The 26822-nt window shown below is 37.4% G+C and overlaps 1 long non-coding RNA gene across 1 annotated transcript; it reads left to right on the top strand.

Annotated features, from left to right (window-relative positions):
* Nucleotides 1-143: 143 nt before the first annotated feature.
* On the top strand, nt 144-25682 carry LOC147574937 (uncharacterized). The gene is made up of 2 exons (XR_015242896.1): nt 144-333; nt 15448-25682. It is a non-coding gene; the product is annotated as an uncharacterized LOC147574937 (long non-coding RNA).
* Nucleotides 25683-26822: the final 1140 nt, after the last annotated feature.

Raw genomic sequence — 26822 nt, 5'->3', positions numbered from 1 at the left:
TAGCGGAGTAGGTTCCCCTCGGTCACCCCCGCCCCTTCTCCATTCAGTGCCGCGGGGGGCGGGGCGGAGCGCGCGGGGCGGGGCGGGGCGGGGCGGGGCGGAGCGCGCGGGGCGGGGCGGAGTGCGCGCGGCCGCGTCGGGATCCGGCCGAACCAAATATAGTGGAGCCTGGCTATTTTTAGCTGGGCCTCGGGCGCGAGCCCGCCGCGTGAGGGGGCGCCCTGACCCTGCCAAGAGTGCGGAGGGGGCGGGGGCGGAGTCGCCATCTTGGACCCGGCTCGTCCCCGTCTAGTGACCGGCGGCGCTGGGCAAGGCTCTGCGCAGGGGGTCGGGGTGAGTGGGTGTGAGTCTTGGGAGAGAGGGGGCGCGGGCTGTGACTGGAGAAGAGGGCGAGGCGCGGGCGAGGGAGTGGGGCGCGCGGCCCGTGGGGCGTGCGTGTGTGTCGGACGGCGTAAGCCGTCTGCCAACCTGCTTGGCAATCCTGCCACCCGGCGGCCCGGCCAGCCCCGAGTCGCGTGGGGGCGGAGCCGCCCGCGGCCACCACTTCCTGAGAGCCGGGGATACCCCTCCCGGACGTCACGGAGGAGCCGAGGCGGCGGTGGCGGCCCGGGGCTCATCCTGCACTTGCATCACGGGTGCAGCAGCAGCTGCTCTGCTCCTTTGTGGCTTTTTCCCCTGTTGAGTAACTGCTTTGTTAACTGAAAATACCATGACGGGCCAGTGTGATCACCAGCTCAAGACCTCAAAGAAAGTGAAGCTGTCAGGCAAGAAGAGGGAGACTCCCCTAGCCGGCTGTGATGGTATCTGGTGGGTGGGTGTGTAGAGAAGCACTTGACAGTTTCCACGTATTAGTTCTTGCCTAATTCTTCACCCCCAAGAAAGTTTAAAAATACTTTTATTTCCATGCTGTAAAAATTTCATGTTTTCTGCACCCCACCCATAACCCCTTTAGTTTGAAATCTCATGCAGAACTGGAGTCACTGTAGAGCAGAAACCCTAAAATTAGGTACAGTTTTTAGGAAACAGGACATCTTTTAATGAATTTATTGAATAAAGTCCATTTTCTAAGTGTTAATATGTAAAAAGGTCTTTGCCCACTCAGGGTTGTTCCAAGGCTACTAAGTTTGTTCATATGAATCGGGCTCCTCCAATGACAGTTTTAAACTCGTGTCTTTGTTTACCTTTAAAAAAAAAAAATCCATCCCTGGCTGAATATCTCCAGGTAAAGGATTTCTCTCTTTTAAGTGGATGTGTTTTTCTGTGTGTTTGTGTGTGTTGGTTAATTCTGTGCTTTCCCCAACCCCTCTTTTGCATCCTTTCCTTCCTGAGTATCAGGTCACCAATCTTTGTTCCTTGACTGCAGTTGGGCTGAGGGCTGTTGTCTGATTGCACTGAGCCAATCAGCTGGCTTAGTACTCCTCTGGGTAGGAAGTTGGGCTGACTGTTGGAGAAGTTCCAATAGTCACTGATAAGTGGCAACGTCTTTGCACTCAAATGGAAAGTCATGGAAGGAGAGACAAGGAAGGCTCTCTTACAAATTGGGACACCATCCTCTGCTTAATCCTTGGTCTCTAAACCTATGCAATTCCTCAAACAGAATGAATCATTCTCTTTTCTTTTTCAGATTAATATCTATTGATCTATACCTTTTCATAAATCTGATTTACTAGAAATCACAATATTCTGTAAGGCATGTGTAATATGACTATTTCAGTAGTCTGAATTACCTTTTTGATGATTATTTTGTATTAAATGAAACGTAATACTTTATAATTAAATCTCTTCTTTGGGGAAATCAAATAGAATAAGACTACCTTAATCCGTGCAATGTTGAAAACTTAACTGGTTTGGTCCTTTTTCTAGAAGAGAGACATTCATGTGTGGCCTAGTTTACACACACAAAGCAAAGAAAGCAGTTAGTTTTTGCTTTCATGAAGGGTACGGCAGTCAATCTGTAAAAAACTCTTTCTATGAAGTAACTATTACAGATTCATTGGATATTAACCTTTCATTTTGTTTTGGTTTTGTAGGTGAAACCTGCAAGAAAAAAAGTGCTCTTGCTCTTGGAAAATAAAATATGAAATTTGGGGGAAATTTATTGTGTGTGATAGAAAACAATCACTTTAACAAAGTGGGGTTTAAAAAATTGCTTTAAATGTTCTTCTGATTAAGCAATGACATATGATGTTGATTTTGCTAATAAACAAAGAATGATGTCTTATTAATGCTAAGGTTGGATAAAGAAAAGCGAAATAAAAAATCCAAGCCAGAAGATGTTACCTGAAATGAAAATAGGAAGGGAAAGTAAAAGAATTGTGTAAGTCCAAGTTTCTAGAATCACTGTAGAAGTTATATATATATATATATATAAAGATATATATATATGTATATATATAAAGATATATATATATATGTAAAGATATATATATATATATAATAGAAGATATATATATATATGTATATGTAAAATTTGGTAACTGTAGCTGACATTCACTTACAAACTTTAGTGTTCTGGGCTCAGGAATATGGTACTACTGTAGTAGTTTTCTGACTGATCTACCTGCATATCATCTCTTCCATATCAATTCTATCATTGCTCAAAAGGTCTGGATATTCTCTTCAAAGGTCTCCATATCCCGGCCTCTTTATTTCCACAGAATTTCCCCATTCTAGTCAAACTGGTATTTCTACTGCTCTTCAAACATCTTTCCCCCTCCCACATTTGTTCATAGTTTTCCTTTGTATTATGTTCCCTTCTCCTTCTTTTCTGCTTATTGAGATCTTATTTTTCCTGTCAAACTAGCTCAAGAAATGTACTCAGATTGTGCTTTAGTCTTTTATAGAGTTCTTATTTTACAGCTTTTTTTTGGTGCTTTTGTGTTCATAGCTTATTCCCCTGTCAAACTATAAGCTTCAGAAACATGCTTCACACATCTTTGAAATTTCTGTGGCACCTAAGTTTAACATAGATAGTAAATATCCATAAGATATTTCCCTCTTCTAAATTTAAGTATAGAGACCAGCCATAATATAAATAAAAAACTATATGGATTGGGAGCTTCTTGGCATGCATTAATGGATGTATATGAGATCATACATTAAGCTTTCTTCACCTCAACTTCTGACAGTCCTGATTGAAGATACCTTGTTAGATAATGGCTACAAGCCCAGACAGTTGCATGTTGATACAAGGAAATTGCAGTTCGGCTTGTACCTGTTGTATCTGCATAGGAAGATTTGTTAATGATTTTTTTTTTCCTGATAGACTTGATTCTTATTTTACCCTCTTTCTCCCTTTATTTGCACTTTCTCTTATGCTGCTTTTTCTTAGTGATGAACCGGATGCTGTAGGCTAGGAAATGTAATGTCATATTCTTGTGCAAAAATTTCTTAAGATTTACAAAATTGAGAACTCTGACATCTGTGTATAATGAGTTAAATATAAAAATTTCTTAATTTTCTACCTCTTCTGAAATATATTTAACTAGATGTGTATGACACTATATGTAGAAGTGAGCTAGGCAAAGAGATTTTGGAATTATATTTGTAGGAAGTTTTAGAGAGAGGCTCTTGTGACTTAGAATATTAAAATTTACTTTAAAAGGAAAAAGTAATAGATGAGGGAAGACTTTCTATATTACAGATTTTAGAAAACAGTAAAAACTGAGATAGAAAGATTACTTAATAGCATAACTGCTAATAATATTTTAAAATCTCACTAAATGATATATTTTTTTAATTCATTAATAAATAACAGGCTTGGAGTGTGGTTAAAAAGAGAGTTTGTTTCTTTTTTTTTATTTAAAAAAATCTTTTAATGTTTATTTATTTTTGAGAGAGAGAGAGACAGAGTGTGAGTAGGGGAGGGGCAGAGAGAGAGGGAGACAGAACGCAAAGCAGGCTCCAGGCTCTGAGCTGTCAGCACAGAGCCCAACGTGGGGCTTGAACTCACAGAATGTGAGATCAGACCTGAGCCGAAATTGGATGCTCAACTGACTGACCCACCCAGGTGCCCCAAGAGAGTTTATTTCCTAGTCATGTTTTTCCCCAGTTGCTGGTAAACTCTAGAAGACCACAGATTTGGGGGAGAAAAGTTACTACTCTTGTGTGATAAATCAACTTGGGATATTATTTATACCTATAAAATGAGAACTTATTTGAGCTAGAAGTGATAGGTGAAGTTAATATCTTTTTCCAGATATAACCACATAACCCTTTTCCTTATCACCCAACTGTGAAATAAAAAAAATTGCCTCACATGAACTTCAGTTGCTTGAGAATGTTCTCCAGGAGTGGGATGCTGTATTTCCCAGAGAGCACTAGATTGCTTCTCAGAGGCCTGGGTCTGGCTTGGATGCCATGAAACTGCCCTACCTTGGGTAAGTTTATTAAGCTTTTTTTTTGGAGCCTAAATATCATCATCTATAAAATGACAACATTGGGCTATCTGATTTGAAGGATCTTTCGGGTTCTGGAGTGGAATGCTTTTTTAGGCCAGTTAAATATTGTGAATCACGAGTCAGCTCTGGTCTAGTCTTCTGTCACTACCTGATTGCTGTAGTCCGTAGGCTCAATAACTCTTTTGTATCTAACATGTATGCTTATAGTAGTAATCTTACTAGTAATATATTAAACTGCTTTGGCCTGTGTGATAATTAATTGTAGCTATTGAGTGGGATCTTGGTAGCCTGAAGGAGTTAATGTACTGCTAGCATCACAGCTTTCTCTTATCCATAAAGTAGAAACGAGCAGAAACCTGGATAGTCCAAAAGTCATTTTATATTTAGTTATGGAATTTGTTTTTTTGTACATTCATCTGAATATGGATGAGTAGCAAATTGACTTCATACAAATTAATAAACTTTCATTGGAATGGATACTGTTGTTTGTTTCAGTTCCTTTCTGATCCTTACTGCATGCTAGGCATAAACCATTTATTTCTTCTTAGATGTAGCAGCCAAGGAATAACTGTCTTTTTTGCTTTTTTCTGGAGAATGATTGGTGATGGTGAGGTTGTAAGTCTTTATATCTCCTTGTAGAGTGTAAGTAGATAGGGTGAAATATTAAGAAGGTTGGTCAAAAGGAAAGTACCAAATAGGTATTAGGTTGAAAAAATATTAGCACATCAAGCAGGAAGAATGCAATAAATTCTGTTTGCAAACTTGTTACATTTTCAGTTGGATACATCTTTATGGATAAATAAGAGCCAACTTTATAGGCATTGAGAAATACCTATTTTAACACATTGCAGGTTTATTTATTATCTGAGGTTTGGAGAGTCAAAACGTGGTTTGTCCATTAACTTAGGGCTGTTTTTTAAATGCCTGTTCTACATATTTAGGTATCTGGTTTCCTGCTTAGATCATGTAATTAGTAACTGATTCTGATTTTTTTACCATAATACATTTTCCAGTATTTATTCCGCATGTTTATAGTTCACTACTGGAAAAATTCCTCCCTGACATCTGTTCTGAATTAGTTCCCTTTTCCAGTTATGTTTTCCTGTTTTATCGATTGTGGTGATGAGAATAGAAAGCTTATATTTTAAAGATTTATCCTATTTAAGCTTAGTGAAATTGAAACATACTACCTCATTATTTCTAATTTCTGAGAATGATTTTCTTATTTTAAATTCACATGTTAGTTACTATTTTTACTCTTTTAAAACAACAGAATAAACTGGGTAAAAATTGAAACCCATTTACCATAGTTTCATAGCATTTTATAGCTGTCAATTGACTTTTTAGTTTATTTTTCATATTTCAAAATGTTTTTTAAGAGAAGCTTCTGTTATGTCAAAATCTTTTAAAATCTCTTTTTTGTTTAAATTACTTTGGACATATTTATTTTGGGGGATGAATTTATTGAGCACTTAGAGCAGTTCTTGGCACAGAGTAGGTGCTCTGTAAACATTTGATGGGTGAATGAAAGCAGTTTTCAAGAAGCTTTATTCCAAATATTCTATTTTCTTTATCCTAACCAGCCTTGTGGCCTTATTAACTTTTCTGAGAGAGTTTTACGTAGAGTTTAGGCCTAAGAGAGCAGCTGAGGAGGCTGGTTGCACATCAGTGTGCTGTCACCATTGCAGCTAGTCTACAGAAGAGCTGTGCCTTTAGTTGTACCACTCTGTGACATCTGTGTTTGAACCAAGAACCAATTCAGGTATCCTAAGGAATTGTACCACATTTTGACTTAACTCCCCCTAGGAATTAATCTCTGGTTTATCTCTATTTTGATGTGCCTCTCTTACTATAACACTTTCACAAGATTGTGTTCTTTCCTCTTTTCTTCACTGCCTCTGCCCTGGGAATAAACAACCATCAGTGAGCTCTTCACTTCTAGTCATCAGGTTTCCAACTGTAACCCTCACTTTGCTTCTCATTTCTGGATGCTACTATTTAAGGCAGCTTCCAAGTGCATACTCACTTGTGCACCATCTATCACCCATAGACTGAGGGGTCCAAATGTGGAATATTTAGTAGATATCACTGAAATTATATCTACTTAACATTTAATATATTAAGCATTTAAAAATTTACCTTTTGAAAAGGTAATGCATTCACTTGATTCAAACAACAAAGTGTTTAGAAATGAGCAGTTTCCTTTCCACCCCTGTTCCCCATCTATTCAATTCCCATCCTTCCAGAGTTTTTAAGTGCATATTCAAGCCAATACAAATATAAATTCTGTTTTTCATTTTATATAATACATATAATTATATATGTATTATTCTCCCTTTTTCACTTAACAGTGTTTCTTGGAGTTCTTTCCATAACAGTGGGAAAATATCCCAGATATATTTCACTTTAATAATATATCTTGGAGCTCTTTTCCACATCATTGTGTGGGTATAGCATCATTTATATCACCAGTCCCATATTGATGGGCATTTGGGAAATTTTCAATCTTTTGCTATTAGAAACAATACTGCAATAAGTACTTTTGTTACATAGATTATTTCATACTTGTGTAAATGTATTTGTAGGGTAAAATTTTAAAAGTGGAATTGCTGACCAAAGAGTGTATGTTGTTATAATTTTATAGGTACTACCAAATTGCTCTCTATAGAGGTTGTACAATGTACACCCCCACCAGAAACGCATGGGAGTGACTGGTTACCCATGTTCTTGCCCACAAAATGTGTTCTTGAACTTTTGGATTTTTTCCAATCTGATGGGTGAAAAATATTATCTTAGTGTAGTTTTAATTTCTATTTACCTTATGAATGAGTTTGAATATCTTTTCATATGTTTAGGAGCCATTTATATTTCCTTTTTCGTGAAATGTGTCTTTTATCCCTACCTTTCTGGGTGGGGGGGCGGGAGGGGGAGCGGTTGGTTGTTTAAAATCACCCTGTGGCTGTTGTGTTTAATTTGCCTGTTGTAATGTGAGTTGCAACATGTCCGCCATCCCCGTTTGTTATTGTCTTTCATCTTTGCTTATGGTGTTTTTGCTAAGTAGATTTTTTTTTTAAATGTAGTTGAATTTGTTATACTTTTATGACTTCTGGATTTTGGGTCATAGTTAGAAAAGCCTGTCCCATTACAAAGTTGTAAAAGAATTCTCTCATATTATCTTCTATTATCTTTGTGGTTTCTATTTTACACTTCAGTTTTTACCCATTTTTCTTGGTGTATGGGTGATGGATGGGTCCAACTATATTTTTCTCCGAATGACTACTCAGTTGCCCCAGAAGCATTTGTGAATAGTCCATCTCTATGTTGTTTTGTTTCTTACAAAAACAAGACTGATTTATCTATTTTTTTCACACCTACTTTGCTGTGATTGAATATAAATACTGTTCTCTGTTTTCCTTCCTATAGAACACCTTTCTTAACGACAGTGGCAATAATGTCTTTCACCCTGCTACCTCCTTGCTTGCCTCAGCAACACCCACAGCCTGGCAACCAGTTAATATTTGAGTTGAATATAAGTGCTCAGAAAGCTCTCCAGGATTTTCCATTGAACATTAACTAGCTAAAAAGAAATCCTAACTGTAATCAGGTTCCTTAGAGGACTTCGAACCAGGGATGTCTTCTGGCTCTCGCTAGCCATATTGACCAGCTATTGTAGAAGCTGAAGTCCACTACCTGAGTTCTTCACTCCTAAAGCAGTCCAGTACGAGTTGCTTCTTCCTCTGCAAGGTCATATCATCTGCCATCTCTGCTTTGTCTGACAATGTGGGAAATTACCTTCTATAGTTGGAGTGGGAACCATAATATGCCAAAAAACTGGTTTGAATCCTCTGTCATGCAGTGGCCAGCTCCAAAACCTCATTTACTGTGAAAGTGATTATGGAATGATTTGGGGAACATTTGTCTTCAACTTGAGACCCAGGCAGATTAGGTTTTTTCATAGGGAACCTGGGGAAAACCCTAGTACTGTTCTACCCAGGGGAGAGAATCCAAGCAGGCTGATGAAACCCAGTTTACTTGGTATCCTTACAAGCACGTACTAAGCTACTTGGGTTCATTTTACAGCTCCTTGCCTTGATAAAAGACTTCCTTCCACTTTGAACCATTGCCCTAGGTGATTTTTCTTTTTCAGACTTGTCCAGGCTATCTTGCTTGTTCTTTATTACTGAATCTTTTTTGGGAACCCTATTTCTTATCTGTGCCTTCAGACTTTCCCCTGATGCTGATGGTGTGTTCTTTGTCCAATACCAAATTGACTTAAAATTATTTTGGCCAAAACCAATTTTGTGAACACAGACTGGCCAACTGGCAGTTTGGGTAAAAAAATGATTTGACTTAGAAGAGAGAGAGAGAGAGAGAGAGAGAGAGAGAGAGAGAGAGAGAGAGAATATCCTAAGTTAATTAAATTTTTGAGTAGTGATAATTTTAGAGTATTATGGGGTGATTAAACACTTTGATTCATTTTTTTAGGGATTTTTCTAACTTTTCTTCTTTTATATTTCAAATCAATTTTCAGCTACAAGAATACTTTGTTACTTATGATATCAAAAAGTTAAAACAACCTCGTTTCCCAACCTTAGGAATAGTTGGACAAGCTTGATCTTAACTACAAGGCAGTTAAAGGTTAATTGGAACAACGAAAACATAAACATCAAACGATAAGATAAAAACATGTTTCCTTTTTTTCCCCCTTCTTCATTAAAAAGGCAGTGTATGTGCAGTACAGGACACTCAGAAAAATGTAGATAAAAAATAGAAGGACAAAAGAAAAAAAGCCGTAAGTTCATTCCAGAATAACCACTGTTGTCCTTCCCTGTCTTTTCAAATGCATTTTATACACATACACTCTGCATGTTGTTTGTAATCTGCCATTATTTAAGCATTCTTCAGTTACTGATTAGTCACCTTTGTGTAGGATTAGGTTTTGGTTCCATTTTGGTTTTTGTCTGGAAGCTGTGGACTGGGCCATCTTCACTGTGAATAGATGGCCATTCTTTTTTTTCCTTCTGTCCATCAATCTTGCCTAGGCCCACATCCAGACTGGGCCCCAAAGACGCTCTGCTTCCTGTAAGTGAGATAGTTTGTAAATGAAGCCATTCTGCCAAGCTTTTCTATGGACTTAGGAAAGGGGTCAGTTTTCAGAATTCGTGTGGAACTCTGATTATATATAAAATAATTCTTGGAGTTTGTGCTTGATGTATATTATATTTATATATATGTAAATTACATAGGGAGAATAAAGAGGGAAAGACTAGATTGAATTTCCACTAAAATGAAAATAATGAGGCGTTGCATTAGAGAAATCCATGATCATTGGAGGGAAATTATTTAAAGAGACTTTCTCTAAATCAGTGTTGGCAAATATACTCTGTATTGTGCCCAAACCCAAGTCCATGGAAGACATCACTAATGAGTCATGTCACTGTTTTTCACTGATCCAAACTCCGCTTTGGATCATTCTTAAATTGGGGTTCTAGATAGCTGTATCTACTGGAATAGGTGTGGAACACCAATCTCTTTGCCATTCTTGCTCTAAAATGTTGCATTAAAGATTTTTTTTTTTAATTTTTTTTTTTCAACGTTTATTTTATTTTTGGGACAGAGAGAGACAGAGCATGAACGGGGGAGGGGCAGAGAGAGAGGGAGACACAGAATCGGAAACAGGCTCCAGGCTCTGAGCCATCAGCCCAGAGCCTGACGCGGGGCTCGAACTCACGGACCGCAAGATCGTGACCTGGCTGAAGTCAGACGCTTAACCGACTGCGCCACCCAGGCGCCCCAAAGATTTTTTTTTTAAATAGTGGATTGAATAGAAAGTTTTAATAAAATGTTTTATATCTGATGAATAAGTTTATGATGGTAAATATGAGATGTGAGCAGGCAGTAATTATCTGAGTCTCACGCAAAGCACATGCCTCATTGTTATGATCATGGAAGAAGCATAATTAAATTACAGTTTTGTTCTGGAGTGAAAACAATGTCACAGTAATACTCATCATTATAAATTGCCCATGGTATGGTCATGGCGATTGACTCTCTCCAGCATTCGTTCTATCCCAGATGATTAGTGTAAGCAATTATGGTTGATCCCATTTCCTTTGCCAGTGAAGGCTTAGGCATGGCCTGTAACCTGTTCTGGCCAATGAGATTTGAAAGGAAGTCTGGAGGAGGGCCAGAGTGCTTCTGGGAAAGAGTTTCTTATTCCTAAAAAGAGATAAAAGAAAGAGATGGTACCTTTTCTTCCTCTGATGATGTTATGAGAGAATGTAATGGCTATAACTGCTCAGGCCATCTTAGAACAATGAGAAAAAGTAGCTTTGGATGAAGTTCATCTAGAAGGTAACAGAACAAGAGAAGAAACCTGAGTCCTTGATGACCTTATTGAACTGCTGATTGTATTTTTGGTCTGCTCTACCTCTGAACTTCTAGTTCTGTGAGATAATACAGCGTGATTTGGGATTTTGTCACTTGTAGCCAAAAGCATTCTGAGTGGTTATACCTACTTTGTCCCAAGCAGATTCATGTCCAATGGATTTGATTTTATTATGATACATTTACTTTTATCAGGGCTCTTCCCTCTCCTGACTTCTGGCTTCATAGAGTGTGTGCAGATTCTCGGCCAGTTCTTGTCTTGATCTTCTCTAAGGGACGTTGCCTCGGACCAGGGTTCTTCAGAGAAAGCAGTAAAGAACTGGTGTATTTTCTCATCTTGTGTCTTTTACTCATGGCATAGAGTAAGTAGTACCAGGAATGTGTACAGGTCAGGGTATTTGAGTGTTCATTATGGCTTCACTGTTTCGTACCCATGATCTTGGGCAAGTCACTTGAAGACGTTGAGTTTCTTCTTTGAAATTTGTTACTGATAGTCTTTTTCCTTCATGGTATTGTGATTCAAATGAAGTCATGTGAACATGGCAAATTTTAAAAAGTCCAGGTTTTAAAAAATGAATAGTCAGGCTTGGTTGGATTTTCCGATTATTTTCCAGTGAATTAATGTCAAAATCTCTATAATCAGCTCTGTGTAGCGCTTGTTAGCCTGTAAGAAAGGCAAGAAAGTGTGATGTGGGTCATAATAATACAAGTAATTAGGGATTGAAGTTGATATTTTAGTGGCAACTTACAGCCTGAAATAAAGTGAAAGGACCACACAATTATGAAGGAGAAATAAAGGTCAGAATGTTTATCTTGAGGCTTGATTCTAGTTCAACCAGAAATTCTGGTGAGCCAAATTTGGGGAAAGAGAAACCAGTAGAAGAAACACCCCCCTCTAGTGGCGAGGGGCCAGGTTCTATACTTTGGTTGCTAAGATGGGTGACTAGGGAATGAATGGCTTTTTAGCATGTTTTTTAAGTTTTGTTTTTTGTTTTTCTTTTAAAGATTTTACTTTTAAGTAATTTCTATATGCCCTGTGGCGTTCAAACTTAAAATGCATGTTCTACCAACTGAGCCAGCCAGGTGCCCCAGGATGTTTTTTAAGTTTCTTAAGAAGAATCCCAAGGATCTAGAGTCAGAACTTTTAAGGAAGATCTTTAGCCCATCTTCCTTATCAAGGGAGTTAACACATTTTACAGAATAAGTAGTATTTTGGCAGTCTCATGTGGAATTGATTGAAAAATATAGATGCTACAGTTGGAAGTGGTTCACAGTTTACTTTTTTTGTAGGTCATTTAAGAGCATGAGAATTAGGAGACTATTGTTGCTAAATTTCTTATTGATCTGAGATAATATAGTATGTACCTTTATAAATCCATTTGTAGGGAGATAAAGCCTATATTTAAAGTTATGGGTATGCCATACAGTAGTATTCACCTATATATACAAAATAGTGGGGGTGGCTTTCCTAAGTATAATTATTGATTTGAAATTTTTTAGTGGCCATCCTGAGAACTGAATGTTTAACATGCATCTTGGAGGTGATTTAATTGCTTTCTATGCAAAGGTAGTGAAATTAGGTAGATTAAAATAACATATTACCCACAATTCAGTGGTTTGGTGGGAACACCTAATGATTATTGAAGGACATCTCATTTTAAGGATGTATGTTGTTGATGGTAATAATTACAAGTGATCTAAGGATGATTTGAGTGCCATTCTACTCTAATACAGGATAGAATGATTAAGGCACAAGAAAATAAATTCTGGTACCAGACTGCATTATCAAAGTGCCATTTCTTAAATTTTTAATGTCAAACTTCCTTGCCCTGAAGGGAAGACATTTGCAGCTTGCAGTAGAACCAACCTCTCAATAACTTAAAATGTGTCTGAAGATGTTTTATGTGAAATAAAAATGGAAACATTCTCTCGGAAATATGAACTTGTACATTGGTAAAGTAAGATTATAGAGTTATGAAGTGAACTTTTGTATGTAACTTGTGGAACTAATATCCTTAGTTTATGGTTATACTTCATAAATATACTTGATTTTAGAAAGAAGAACTAGGTCTGGCAGTAGATCAGGATCTACCTATTGGGGAAAACCAGAAATAGGAGGAAGAGATTATTAATGGTTCATTCTTCACCGAGAAAAATTCAGTATGGAATAATTAAGGTCAGCTACAGAAAGAATTATGATTATGTTAAGTGAGTTCACAGATATTGTTGAAGGCAAATCAGCTAGAACTGATTTGTTAATATATATGGGGGCAATAAACCAATTAGATAGTCTCTTTACTAAATTAGTATGACAGTAGTAGAAGATTATCTGGAGGGAAATAAAATAGACGATAGGGTTAGTGGTAATTAGGCCTTCATTAAATCCTAGCACTAAAGAGGTACTATGTATATTAGTGATAGCTTAATTCTATACATAAAATTGGATATTAAGAATTGATAGAATGTTGGCATTGTTAAAATTAGGCACGTTGATTTTTGTGTAAAGGGTTGCAGCAAGTGGATTTGAATAAAGAGCCTGTGCTCCAAACCTCATTTGAAATTCCAGATAAAGTATAAGAATAATAATAATACATATTCACATAGGATTTTACAGTATTCTGAGTGTTTTCAGATCCATGATTTCAGTTTAGTCTTATCAGAACTCTGGGGGATAGTAGCACAGGTCAGATTATCCCATTTTTACTAATAAGGCAGTGGAGTCTCAGGGAGGCTAATGGACTTGCTAAGCAGCAAATAGGGACGAAACTGTCAGGTGTGGTACTTGAACCCAGGGCTTCTTACCAAAATGCCTTTGTTCACTGTCTCCTGGGGCTGCAGTAACCAATTATCACAGATCCGGGGTATAAACAACAGAAACGTATTTTCCCACAGCTCAGGAAGCCAGAAGTTTGAAATCAAGGTGTTGGCAGGCAGCACCCCTCTGGAGCCTCCAGAGGAGAATCCATTCTTTGCCTCTTCTGGCTTCTGGTGGCTGCTGGCATTCCTTGACTTACGGTTGCCTCACTCCAGTCTCTGCCTCTGTGTTCTCATAGCCTCCTTCTTTTCTGCTCCGTGTCTTTTCCTCTTCTGTCTCAAAACACTCTTGGCCTTCCTCTGGAAAGGACTTTCTCTGATAAGGACTGGCTTTAAGACTCCACTTGTGATTAGATTTAGGGCATGCCTAGATAAGCCAGGATGATTTCCTCATCTCAAGATCCTAAATTACATCCCCAAAGGCCCCTTATTCAAAGAAGGTGATAGTCATAGGTCCTAGGTATTAGGGCATGAACATATCTTTTCAGGGGCCACCTTTTAACCCCACTACATTTATTATATGCAATTTAATTCTTTATCTTCCTTTTGGATTGAAAAAATAATCTTCCATGTGAAGATAGGTAGTGGACTTAGGGAATTTTTAGCTAGTATCTAGAGAGGAACATTTAAAATATTTCTGGTTGGTGCTAAGTGCTTAGTAAGTAGAATTGACCTAGTACAAGAGTTCCACCAAATTGTTATGTTGGCTTTCGCATTCACAGAACTATAAAAGATGGGATTAAAATAAGTTAAAGTAACATTTGACTATTCATGATTAACTATTAAAAGTTGGCTTTTTTGTTTTTGTTTCTTGTGCTAGAAGAGGTGTATGTGTATGTGTGTTTTGCATTTTGTTAATGACCTTGGTATGATCAGTTTCTTACATCACATGGGCATTCTAATTTGGGTCATATAAATCAAGATTCATATATGTAACTCTTTGAGGGAAGGGGCTCCATGTGTCTTACTTACGGTTAGAACTCCAGTATACTGCTTGACACATAACATAGATGTGCTCAAGTAATTTGCTGAATGAATGAAATAACTTTTTTATGACATTCAAATCACATAGCCACAGATCCCATACTAGTTCACTTTTTGGAGGGTCCTGAGTGGCAATAACAATAAGATCTACTCATTGTAGGAGAATCCTCCATGTCTCTCAGAGATTGCACTGTGAGTACATTTGCTCTTTTTTTTTTAATGTTTATTTTTGAGAGAGAGAGACAGAGACAGAGAAAGAGACACAGAGAGACAGAGTGCGAGCAGGGGAAGGGCAGAGAGGGAGACACAGACTCCCAAGCAGGCTTCAGGCTCCGAGCTGTCAGCACAGAGTCTGACGCAGGGCTCGAATCCATGAACTGTGGGATCATGACATGTGCCAAAGTTGGATGCTTAACTGACTGAGCTACCCAGGTGCCTCAAGTCCATTTACTCTTGACAGAGCTTACAACTTTTTTCATCTGTGATAATCTTGAACTCTAGGCCAAAAAAACTGTCATCCTTGCCTTGTTCACATTAATAAAAATTAATCAATGAGATTCCTTCAGCCCATCAGTTCACTACTCACTAGCATGAGCTCAGGTAGCATTAGAGGCAGTAGCTTGGGGCCTATTGTACAGCTTTTCAGATCATTACTGCTAAACATTAAGGTCTGGGGAAGGTTCTGGCTTTTGCCTTCTCAAAGGTCTACAAAGTTTTCACTTTCTGATACAAATTCCAGTGTTAACAGATCGAAGTCCAGTGATTATAATGAACTATGTGCCAGACTCTTCTGGGTGTTATCGCAAATACTGCTTCCAGCCAACCTTAGAAGTGAAGTACTGTCATCATTCCTGTTTTACAGAAGCACAAAGAAGTTAAGTAACTTGCCCAGGTTCACACCAAGATTTGAAGCCAGGTAGTCTTACTGCAGAGCCTATGTGCTTAGCCATCTCCAATGCTGGCCTCATGCTCATTCGTTTGTAAGTAACCTGTTCTTTCTTTTTGAAAGTTTATATTTTTCTTTATTAAACTTCAGAACTTTTGCCAGGATATATCTAAGCTGTATGCCTTTTTTCATTTATCCTGCCTGGCACACAGTGAGTGATTTGATCTAAGAACTCTAGTCTCCTCCTGAGGGAAGTTTTCTTGCACTATGTTTTGACTATTGCTTTCTCCACTGCGATCCCTCTTGAGTTTCTTTTATTTGCAATGAGGGCTCCTAGATCTGCCCCCCATTTCTCTTTCCTTTTCATTCAGGAATTCCATTTCTTTTATTTTTGATTTGGATATGTGATAACTCATTCACTTGCTTTTCCAGATAACAAGTTTGTTCTTTTAAGGGTTGGTTCTACTGTTTAATTCCTCAGTTGAAATTTGAAGTTTATAAATTGTTCAAAGAATTTCTCAGTCTATTATGTTTATCCATATTAAAATATCACAATCAAGTAGACAAGGTTTATTTGAGATGTGTTAAGGCTGTTTCAACATTAGGAAATATTAATTTAATGTATCACTTTAATAGATCAGAAGAAAAAAAATTAGGATTATTTCCCCAGATATTACAATGGCATTTGATAAATCAGTATTCATTCATAATAAAATGAAGAAATAAAAAACAGTTCTTGGTAACCCAGGAGATGAAAGATATTTTCTAATAGCCATTGTCGTACTTAACATTGAAATAACCTAAGGGATATTTCCTAAGTGTATTCTCTGAACTGTGGGTTTTTAATTTAAAATTTTGTTTTTATTTCATTGATGTATATTTATATCCTTTTACCAATACCACGTTGTCTTAAGTGCTTAGTTTTATATTAAGTACAGAAATCAGGTAATGTGAATTCTCCTTCCTGTTTCTCTTTTTCAGAGTTGTTCCACTCATTCTAGGTCCTCCGCTTTTCCATATAAAGTTTAGAATCAGTCTGCCAAATTCTACCAAAAACTATGCTGGAATTATTTTTGAGATTGCATTGAATATGTAGTTCAATTTGGAGAAGACTTGATATTCTAACAATATTGAGTCTTCCAATCCAAGAACATGTTACATAGTGCCAGTTTTACTTAGGTCTTTTTTATTTATCTCTTTAGTTTTGTTTTTTTTTTTAAAGCATACATATTTTGCATGTATTTTGTTAGCTCTATCTCATATTCTGTTGCTATTTTACATGATACTTTTTTAAATCAAGCTTTTAATTTTAATTCCAGTATGGTTTAACATATAGTCTCATATTAGTCTCAGGTGTACAATATAGTGATTCAACACTTCTGTACAACACCTAGTGCCTGTCACAAGTGTACTCCTTAATCCCCATTGCCTATTTCACCTGTCCCCCCGCCCATCTTCCCTCTGGTAACTACCAGTATGTTCTCTATAGTTAAAAGTCTATTGCTTGGTTTGCCCCCTTTTCTCTTTTTTTCCTTTGCTTGTTTGTTTTGTTTCTTAAATTCCACATATGAATGAGATCATATGGTATTTGTCTTTCTCTGACTTATTTTGCTGAGCATTATACTCTGTGGCTTCATCCATGTTGTTGCAAATGGCAAGATTTAATTCGTTTTTATGGCTAAATAATATTCCATTTTATGTATGTATGTGTGCATACACACACACACACACGTACACACATATATATACACACCATATTTTCTGTATCCATCTATGAATGGGCACTTGGGCTGCTTCCATAATTTGGCTGTTGTAAATAATGCTGCTATAAATATAGAGGTGCATGTATCTGTTTGAATTAGTGTTTTTGTATTTTTTTTGGTAAATACCCAGTAATGCAGTTGTTGAATTGTAGGGTAGTTCTGTTTTTAACTTTTTGAGGAACCTTCATACTGTTTTCCACAGTGGCTGTCCCCGTTCACATTTCTACCAACATGCACAAGGGTTCCCCTTTCCCCACATCCTCACCAATGCTTGTTTTTTCTCATGTTTTTGATTTTAGCCATTTTGACAGGTGTGAGGTGATATCTCATAGTTTTGATTTGCGTTTCCCTGATGATGAGTGATGTTGAGCATCTTTTCGTGTATGTGTTTGTTGGCCATCTGGATGTCTTCTTTGGAGAAATGTCTGTTCATGTCTTCTGCCTATATATAGATTTTTTAAGTTTATGTATTTGAGAGAGACAGAGGTAGCACAAGCAGGGAAGGGGAAGAGAGAGAGGGAGAGAGAATCCCAAGCAGCTCTGTAGCGCAGAGCCTGACATGGGGCTCAAACTCATGAAACCTTGAGATCATGACCTGAGCTGGAACCAAGAGTTGGACGCTTAACTGACTGAACCACAAAGGCACCCCTCTGCTCATTTTTTAAATTGGATTGTTTGTTTTTTTGGGTGTTGAGTTGTATCAGTTCTTTATATATTTTGGGTACTAACCTTTTTTTGGATATGTCATTTGCAAATGTCTTCTTGCATTCAGTAGGTTGCCTTTTAGTTTTGTTGATTGTTTCCTTTGTTGTGCAGCTTTTTATTTTGATGCAGTACCTGTAGTTTACTTTTGCTTTTGTTTCCCTTGCTTCAGGAGACATATCTAGAAAAATGTTGCTATGACTGATATCAGAGAAATTACTGCCTGTGTTTTCTTCTAGGATTTTATGGTTTCAGGTTCCACATTTAGGTTTTTAATCCATTTTGAGTTTGTTTATTTATTAAAAAATTTTTTTAACGTTTAATCATTTTTGAGAGACAGAAAGAATGAGTATGAGCAGGGGAGGGGCAGAGAGAGAGGCAGACACAGAATCTGAAGCAGGCTCCAGGCCCTGAGCTGTCAGCACAGAGCACAACGTGGGGCTCGAGCCCATGAACTGTGAGATCACAATCTGAGGCGAAGTCAGACACTTAACCGACTGAGCCACCCAGGTGCTCCAGTTTTGAGTTTATTTTTGTGTATGGTATAAGAAAGTGGTCTGGTTTCTTTCTTTTTCATGTAGCTGTCCAGTGTTCCTAACACCATTTGTTGAAGAGATTGTCCTTTTCCCTTTGGATATTTTTTCCTGCTTTATCAAAGATAAATTGATGTTACAGTTGTGGGTTTATGTTTGTGTTTTCTATCATGTTCCATTGAGCTATGTGTCTATTCTGTTTTGGTTACTACAGATTTGTAATATTTTGTGAAGTCTGGAATAGTGATACCTTCAGTTTTGTTTTTCTTTTTCAGGATTGCTTTGGCTATTTGGGGTCTTTTGTGGTTCCGTACAAATTTTAGGATTGTTTGATTTAGTTTTGTGAAAAATACTGTTGGTATTTTGATAGGAATTGCATTAAATGTGTATATTGCCCTGGGTAACATAGACATTTTAATAATATTTGTTTTTTCAATCCATGAGCATGGATGTCTTTCCATTTCTTTGTGTCATCTTCAGTTTCTTTCATCAGTGTTTTAAAATTTTCAGAGTACAGGTCTTTCACCTCTTTGGTAACTTTATTCCCAAGTATTTTGTTATTTTTGGTGCAATTGTAAATGGGATTGTTTTCTTAATTCCTCTTTCTGCTCTTCGTTATTAGTGTATAGGGATCTGGAGTTTTATTTTAAAAAAGGTATTTTAGTATGTTGGTTACAATAAGGCAACATATTTTAACAAACACCAACATTTCAACACCTTAATACAATAAGAACTTATTTCTCCTTCATGTAATACTCCCATGTGGATGTTTCTGGTTGATAAACAGTTTTTCTCTGTATGGATTCAGGGACTCAGTTTCCTTGCATCATGTGGCTCTGCCATTTCCTAAGGCCTTGACATCTTCTCTTTCCAACTGGCAGAAAGGCAAGGATATGGTGGAGAATGCACACTCTCTTCTCAATTACTTTGGTCTTGACACAATGCACATCATTTCTGTTCACATTCTTACATTCCATAGGCCAGATAGGTGGTCTCACCTATCTGTAAGGTATGTTTGTATATTGGTAGTGGGGCGGGGGGCATGGGAGAATGGGAAATAGTATCACCTGGGCAGCCAACGTAAGGGAAAGGAATAGACGTTCTCATTTGTAATTGGCAAGATGACACCTCTGAATAGAAGACACTGTGGTAATTAATATCTTTCAAATTTTAAACTATACATATCCTTTGAACTTAAAACTCCACTTCTAGCAGTTTTTACTGAATATATATTTACAAATGTGTACCTATTTACATTTTAAGGACACATCTAGTAACGTTGTAGTAGCAAAGTATTAGAAATATCCTGAATGTCCATCAAAGGGGACTGGATGGGGGCGCCTGGGTGGCTCAGTCAGTTAAGTGTCCGACTTCAGCTCAGGTCACGATCTCGAGGTCCGTGAGTTCGAGCCCCGCGTCGGGCTCTGGGCTGACAGCTCAGAGCCTGGAGCCTGCTTCTGATTCTGTGTCTCCCTCTCTCTCTGCCCCTCCCCCATTCATGCTCTGTCTCTGTCTCTCAAAAATAAATAAACGTTAAAAAAAATTAAAAAAAAAAGGGGACTGGATAATCAAGTGGTTATATTTTCATACAATGGAACATTTTGTAGCTACTAAGAGTAATAAGGCAGTGATAAGTGTATTGCCTGGGAGATTTGAAAAATGAGGTACAGGATTGTGTGTGCATGGCTACCACTTATTTAAAAAGAAATATATACACATACGCAAAATATCTGTGGAAGGATCCCAAGAAACCGGTAACAGTGGTTGTTTCTGGTTACAACTAAAAGGTGATTGGGGAATGGGATGGGAGAGAGACATGCTTTTACTGTATACTCATCTATACCTTTTGATATGCTCCTTTTTAAATATAAAGAAGTTAGTTGTAGAAGTATAGTAAATGACGTGGAAAGATGGTTGTAATATATTGTTGCCTGAATAAGCTGTTGACTGAAAGGAATGTACAATAGGGTTTCAGTTTTATAAATAAATAATTTTTAAGTGGCATATACAAAAATATAGTGGTTTTTTAGTGATTTTTTGCTTATCTGTATTTAAGATCTTGTAAATAATGTGCATCTACCACCTTTGTAATTAAAATATATAAATAAAAATAAAAGAAGAAATACAATGAAAACTTTCCCTAGTACTCCCTGAAGTTAACCCTGCCATGAAATCTTTCCCCATTTCAGCTAAATGCCTCTTATTTGCTTTCATGCTACATTTGTCATACATTCATCACACCTTGAATTGCATTATCACATACACATTTATCTTACCTACTCTGTACATTCTTTTAAAGGCCTGGATCTTACCAGATGCATCCAGATTCCCTGTCTATGCCAAGAACAGTGTCTTTCTCATAACAGGTGTGCAGTAAATACTGAGTTGGTGCTTGAAGCAGAGAGCACAGTGAGTAAAGTGGTTGTGCATTTTGTTGTTTTGTGATGCAACCTGTATTCAATACTGTACCAGATTCACTCTGTAGTTATGCCGGGGCCCATTAGGTGCAGTGCAAAGTATGTGGGTGAAAGGCTTTCCTTTCTAAAATGATATTGGTTGTCCCTAGAGATCTCTGTCTCTACATCTTAGATTAGTTAGTGTGGTTTGGTTATAGAAATATATATAGCAAAAATGACATAAAGTTGAAAATAAATTTAAGATTAATCAAATTGCTGATGACATCGTTCTGCTGTTTTACAGGTGAGACACTCCTACCTGCTTGATATATTTTTTAAAGATTTAAAAAAAAATGTTTATTTACTTTTGAGAGAGAGAAACTGCAAGCGGGGGAGGGGCAGAGAGAGAAAGGGGGACAGAAGATCCCAAACAGGCTCTGCACTGACAGCTGCTAGCCCAATGTGGGGCTCGAACTCATGAACCAGGAGATCATGACCCGAGCCAAAGTCTGACGCTTAACCGACTGAGCCACCCAGGTGCCCCTCTGCTTGGTATTTTAATTTAGATCAGTTTGCTCCCATTTTTCTCTCCATATTACTTTCCTTTCCCCATTTGTGTCTTTTTGCTACAACGTCTCCTTGTACACGTAACTTTAGTTCTGTTATGGTTATAGGGGCCAGTTATGCATGAGAAGAGATAGAATTGGGAGCTGATAGTGTTACTTACAGCAGTTAAGATTTTTTTTAATTGAAATTGCTTGAGAATTGCTTTGATGGCCTGGCTTCTCTTCATGTCCCAGTTTTATTGCTAGATTTCTTGCCACTTTATTGCCTTATTCTCCATTTTTCTTCCCTATGTTCTAGTCACAGAGATTTACTCAGTATACCCCAAAAGTTCTTTCTAGGGCCTTTCCTCAAAACTTTTCTTACCGGGAGGTTCTCTGCATATGTCCATTAATTTAAGTACTACCTTCCCACAAAGAGCCAGTTCACATGCCACCTCCTCAAAGAAGTCATTACAGATCCTCTTAGTCAATTTCAATATACTCATTCTTCCATTAAATCATTATACCCTCATTAGAGTGCTAATTAAAGTTTATTTATTAATTTTTTCATTGTGTACACATTCATTGAGTGTCTACTGTGCATAAATTGTTCTGGGAGCTAGGGTAAGAGACTGTTAAGACAGTTTTCAAGAAGCTTGCAGAATAGTGGGGGAGGCATATGAGCAGGATAGTTTCATTACAGTGTAATAAGTACAGTGGGTGTGTGCAGGATTCTGTGGGAGCCCAGAGAGGGAGCATCTAATGTAGCAGGGGTTGGGGAATTCCAGAAAGATTTGAGCTGGACATTGGAGAAATGGAGGTAGAGAAAGGAATTTCCCAGACTAATGGAACAGCACATTGTAAGTCACTGAGATGTGAAATGTCTTGCATATCGGAAGAATAAGTAGCTCAGGCTGCAGTGTGGATGGGGGAAGTGGCAGGAGATGCATTCAAGGAGGCAAGACAATGGAATCTTGATGGACCTTTTGTGCCAAGCTAGGCACACGAGCTTTCTGAAAGCAGTATAGAGCCCTTGAAGGACTTTATGTAGGGGACAACTAAGTAAGCCTTGAGTTGTTTTTCTCAATGGTACGAATCAAGTCTTATACATCATGGTATCACCTTAGCACCTAATACAGAGCTTGATACTAGAGGCCAGTAAAATTGAACTGGGTTTGCTGGGTACTGCTTTAATTCTTTTCAAGAATTAATTTATCTGAAATAATAACAGTAATAGTGTTGAACACTTTTGCACTCTGTCAAATCTATAAGCATTATCTTACCTAATCCTTACTACTCTCTAAGCATAGGGGCTTAGAGCATTTAAGTGAGGGGACCACCATAATAGTTAAGTCTGCTTAGGTTTGAATTTCAGCTCTTCCAGTTACTAGTTTTGGACCTCAAAGTTACATTTGTGCTTCAGTTTCCTCATCTGTAAAATTATAATGATAATAATACCTCATAGGGTATTGTGAGGAGTAGTGATACATGTAAAAACATGTAAAGCGGTTGGCCCTATAATTGCTAAGTGATTACATGCCCAATAAATAATTAATTTTTAGCTATTATTAAGAAACACACCCCAAAGTCACAGGCACAATTAGCGGTAAAGCCCAAGATGAACAAGGCAATTTGACTTCAGAATCTTTAATTGCTATTTATTCTATGTTATAACTGCTTCTGTGGTTATAGTGAGATGAGTAAAGATGGGTTCCAAGCAGTGAAACAAAATGAAGAATTTTAGTCAACATGGGAAATACCATTTGGGGTAGGGAGTTCTTAGGGGCTCTTCAAATTACCCTCACTTAAAGAACTCTTCCTTTGATACCTTGCCTGCACTTTAGAGACTTATGTGAGAAGTATATCTCTGTAATTTAGGTAGATGCTGTTAATTCCAGATTCATAGTTCACATAGCTATTGAACCTAGAGACTATTTTATAAAGGTCTCCCTCTAGGAGTTTGTCTGCTAGTGCTGGCACCCAGTATACAATGTCAAGTCTTGTAGCTCTGTTCCTTTTCTCCATACTCCCTAGATTTTTCCAACTTTAGGACCCAAGTGGGAGTCTTATGTTGGAGGATGTTGTGCAAACCACATGCGTAAAGAAAATAATTTACATTTTTCCTTTCTTAGCTTCTGGAACATCAGTGATTCCATCCTCCCACTTCTATTGGGCAGAAATTGAGGTATTCTCCTTATGCTCCCTCATCTTCTCCAAAAGGCACCACACACACACACACACACACACACACACACACACACAGACACACACACACTCCTTGCCATACATGTCAGAGGGACCCAGCATAACTGCTTTTTTTCTGATTCAAGGTCCTAAGAACATACTAAGTCTTTGGTAATAGAGGCTCCCGCCAGCAATTCACTTTTTCTTCTCTGTTCTTACTCTTTCCAGTCATAACTGTCTTTCAGCTTTCTTTTTTTTTCACCAATTTATCCCATTATCCCTTACATAGTGCTTGGTATATAGTAGGCATGCAATAAGTAGTTTTTGAAAGAATAAAAGAAAGGCAGGATGCATTGTATATTCAATACTTTAATGATATTCAATTACAGAAAAATGTGCAAAAATCTTGCCTTGCTTTAAGTTTCATGGGAACAGATTGGTGTTAGCAAGTAGGCCCCACCGTCACCTCCACTGCCACATTAGAGCTCCCACAACTTCAGGATTTATCCCCCTGAGTATATGTAGTAATGGGACTGAATGGATGCCTCACAAATAGAGATCTCCAGGTTTGGGGCAGGTCTGTCTCATGAGCTTTGTTATTTTTCCAAATTCTTTTGCAATTTCATGACTTCATAATGGAAGAGTTTCCACAAATTTAAGTCCGTATGGAAATTAATAAGTCATAGGAGACATATTGCTTACTGTTAGAAAAGGGTGGGGGAAATAGATATCCAGGGCCTATGGTTCAGAATAAATAACCTTCATAATTCTGGTGTCTATAAGGACTCAAATTTATGTAGACAGTGGTGCTGAGACAAACCCTCTTTCACTGGTTTCCTAGGAAAACCGTTAGAGATGTGAAAAAAGAGGCTTAAATTTTAGGAGCTTATGCTTGCCTGAAAGTCCAGACTCATGTTTAGTCTGGGCCATGATGACACACCAGTAGACTATCCAGACATGTTCAAGGCTGTGAACCTGGTCATTCAGGACTTTGTTTGACCTTGGATCTCATACAGTGTATTGCAGTATGCAGAAATAGTGTGTCGAAAGATGAAGAACATCTCCTGAAGCCCAAGAATGTCGTGTGTGTGTGTGTGTGTGTGTGTGTCTGTATCTATAACCTGGAGGTAATCTCGAAGACTTCAAATGAAAGTGATACCCAGGCTTGAATCTGGTGTGCTTCACGCACAAATTTTGTTAACTGCTTGCTCTGTCTTCAAACCTCCTTAAAAAGGTTACTTTAAGGTTACTTTTCATACCTCTATAAGCAATTAGAAAAAGAAGACCAAATTAAACCCAAAGCAAGAAGATTAAGATAACAGTGGAAATCAGCCAGATAGAAAAGAGATAGTTAATAGAGAAAATTGACAAAGCCAAAAGTCTGTCCTTTGAAAAGTATAATAAAATTGATGAACCTCTACTGTGATTGATAAGGATAGAAAACAGAAATTACCAACCTGAGGAATGAAAGAAATATCACTAGATCATACTGACATTAAAAGAATAATAAAAAAATAATATGGAAAACAACAATGTGGAAATTTTATACCATTAAATTCAACAAATTAGATGTTTTCAAATTACTTTAAATCATAACTTACTAAAGCTAATACAAGATGGAATAGAAAATCTGAGTAACCCTTTATCTACTCAAAATTTTGAATTTTTGATTTAAAAAACCTTCCCGTGAAGAAAACTATAGGTTCAGATGATCTCTCTGAGGAGTACTATAAAACATTTAAAGAAAAAACAATATGAATGCTAAGCAAATTTAGAAAATAAAGGAGGAAGGAATATTTCTTAACTCATTTTATGAAGCAAGTATTACCCGGATACCAAACCTGAGAAAGCTATTTCAAAAAAATGTTGCTGATCAGTATTTCTGTGATTATAGCCACTGCAATATAGTGAATGTTTGTGTCCCTCCAAGATTCATGTGTTCAAATCCTAACCTCCAGTGTGATGGAGAAGTCAACAGTCTGCAACCTGGAAGAGGACCCTTACCATACACTGAATCTGCTGGTGCCTTGATCTTGGACTTCATACCCTCCAGAATTGTGAGAAATAAATGTTTGTTGTTTAAAGTCACTCAGTCTATGGTATTCTGTTATAGTAGCCTGAAGTAAGACAGAAATCAGAATCCTTAATGAAATATTAACAGGTTGAATCCAGCAATATATGAAAAAGTTAGTACCTCATGATCGACTGGGGTCTATTCCAGGAATACAAAGCTGTTTAATCCAAAAGTTAATTAATGTATTTCACATATTAGTATGATAAAGGAAAAAATGTTTAATTCTCTCAATAAATGCAGAAAAAACATTTCACAAAATTCAACAATTCTTGACTTAGCAAATCAGGAATGGAAAGAATTTTATGTAACCTGATGAAGAGCAGCTACAGAACACCTATAGTAACGTCATATTTAACATTAAAATATTGAAAGCCTTCCTCATGATTGAGAACAAAGTATGGATGTCCTCTCTTACTACTTCTGTTTGATATGGCACTGGAGCTCCTAGCCATTGCAATAAGGCAAGAAAAAGAAGTAAAAGCTATAAAGTTTGGAAAGGAAAAAGTAAAACCCTCTATTTCTCCCCAACATGATTCTTTACATAGAAAATCTTAAGGAAGCCCCAAAACAACTACTAGAACTTAGAAATGAATTTTAAAAGGACAAAGTAATTTAGAAAAGTTATAGTGAATTTAATACATGAATTTAGAAAATGTAGAACATAAAGTCAATTGTATTTTTATAGATCAGCAAATAATTGGGAAATGCAATTAACAATATAATTCTGTATTATATAACACCAAAATACCATAATATACTTAAGAGATTGATCAGAGATCCAAACATAAGATGAAAACCATAAAACTTCTCGAGGGAAACAAAAACTTGGGTTAGGAAAAGATGTCCTAGAGAGAGCATAAATGTCGCTGAACAGAAAGGAAAAAAATTGATAAAATGGAACTAAATTCTTTTTAAAAAATGTTTATTTTTGAGAGAGAATGAGCAGGAGAGGAGCAGAGAGGGAGAGGACAAAGGAACCAAAGTGCGCTCCTCACTGACAGCAGAGAGCCTGATGTGGGACTAGAACTCAAGAACTGTGAGATCATAACCTGAGCTGAAGTTGGACACCTAACTGAGCCACCTAGGCACCTCAGAATAAAAAGTTCTGCTCATCAAGTTATCATACCAAAAACAAAAAGGGAAGACACAGATTG

The sequence above is a fragment of the Puma concolor genome, chromosome D4 (genome assembly GCF_028749965.1).
Source record: "Puma concolor isolate L17-30 chromosome D4, mPumCon1.1.hap2, whole genome shotgun sequence".
Classification (NCBI taxonomy): domain Eukaryota; kingdom Metazoa; phylum Chordata; class Mammalia; order Carnivora; family Felidae; genus Puma; species Puma concolor.
This window is presented reverse-complemented; position numbering and strand designations above follow the sequence as displayed.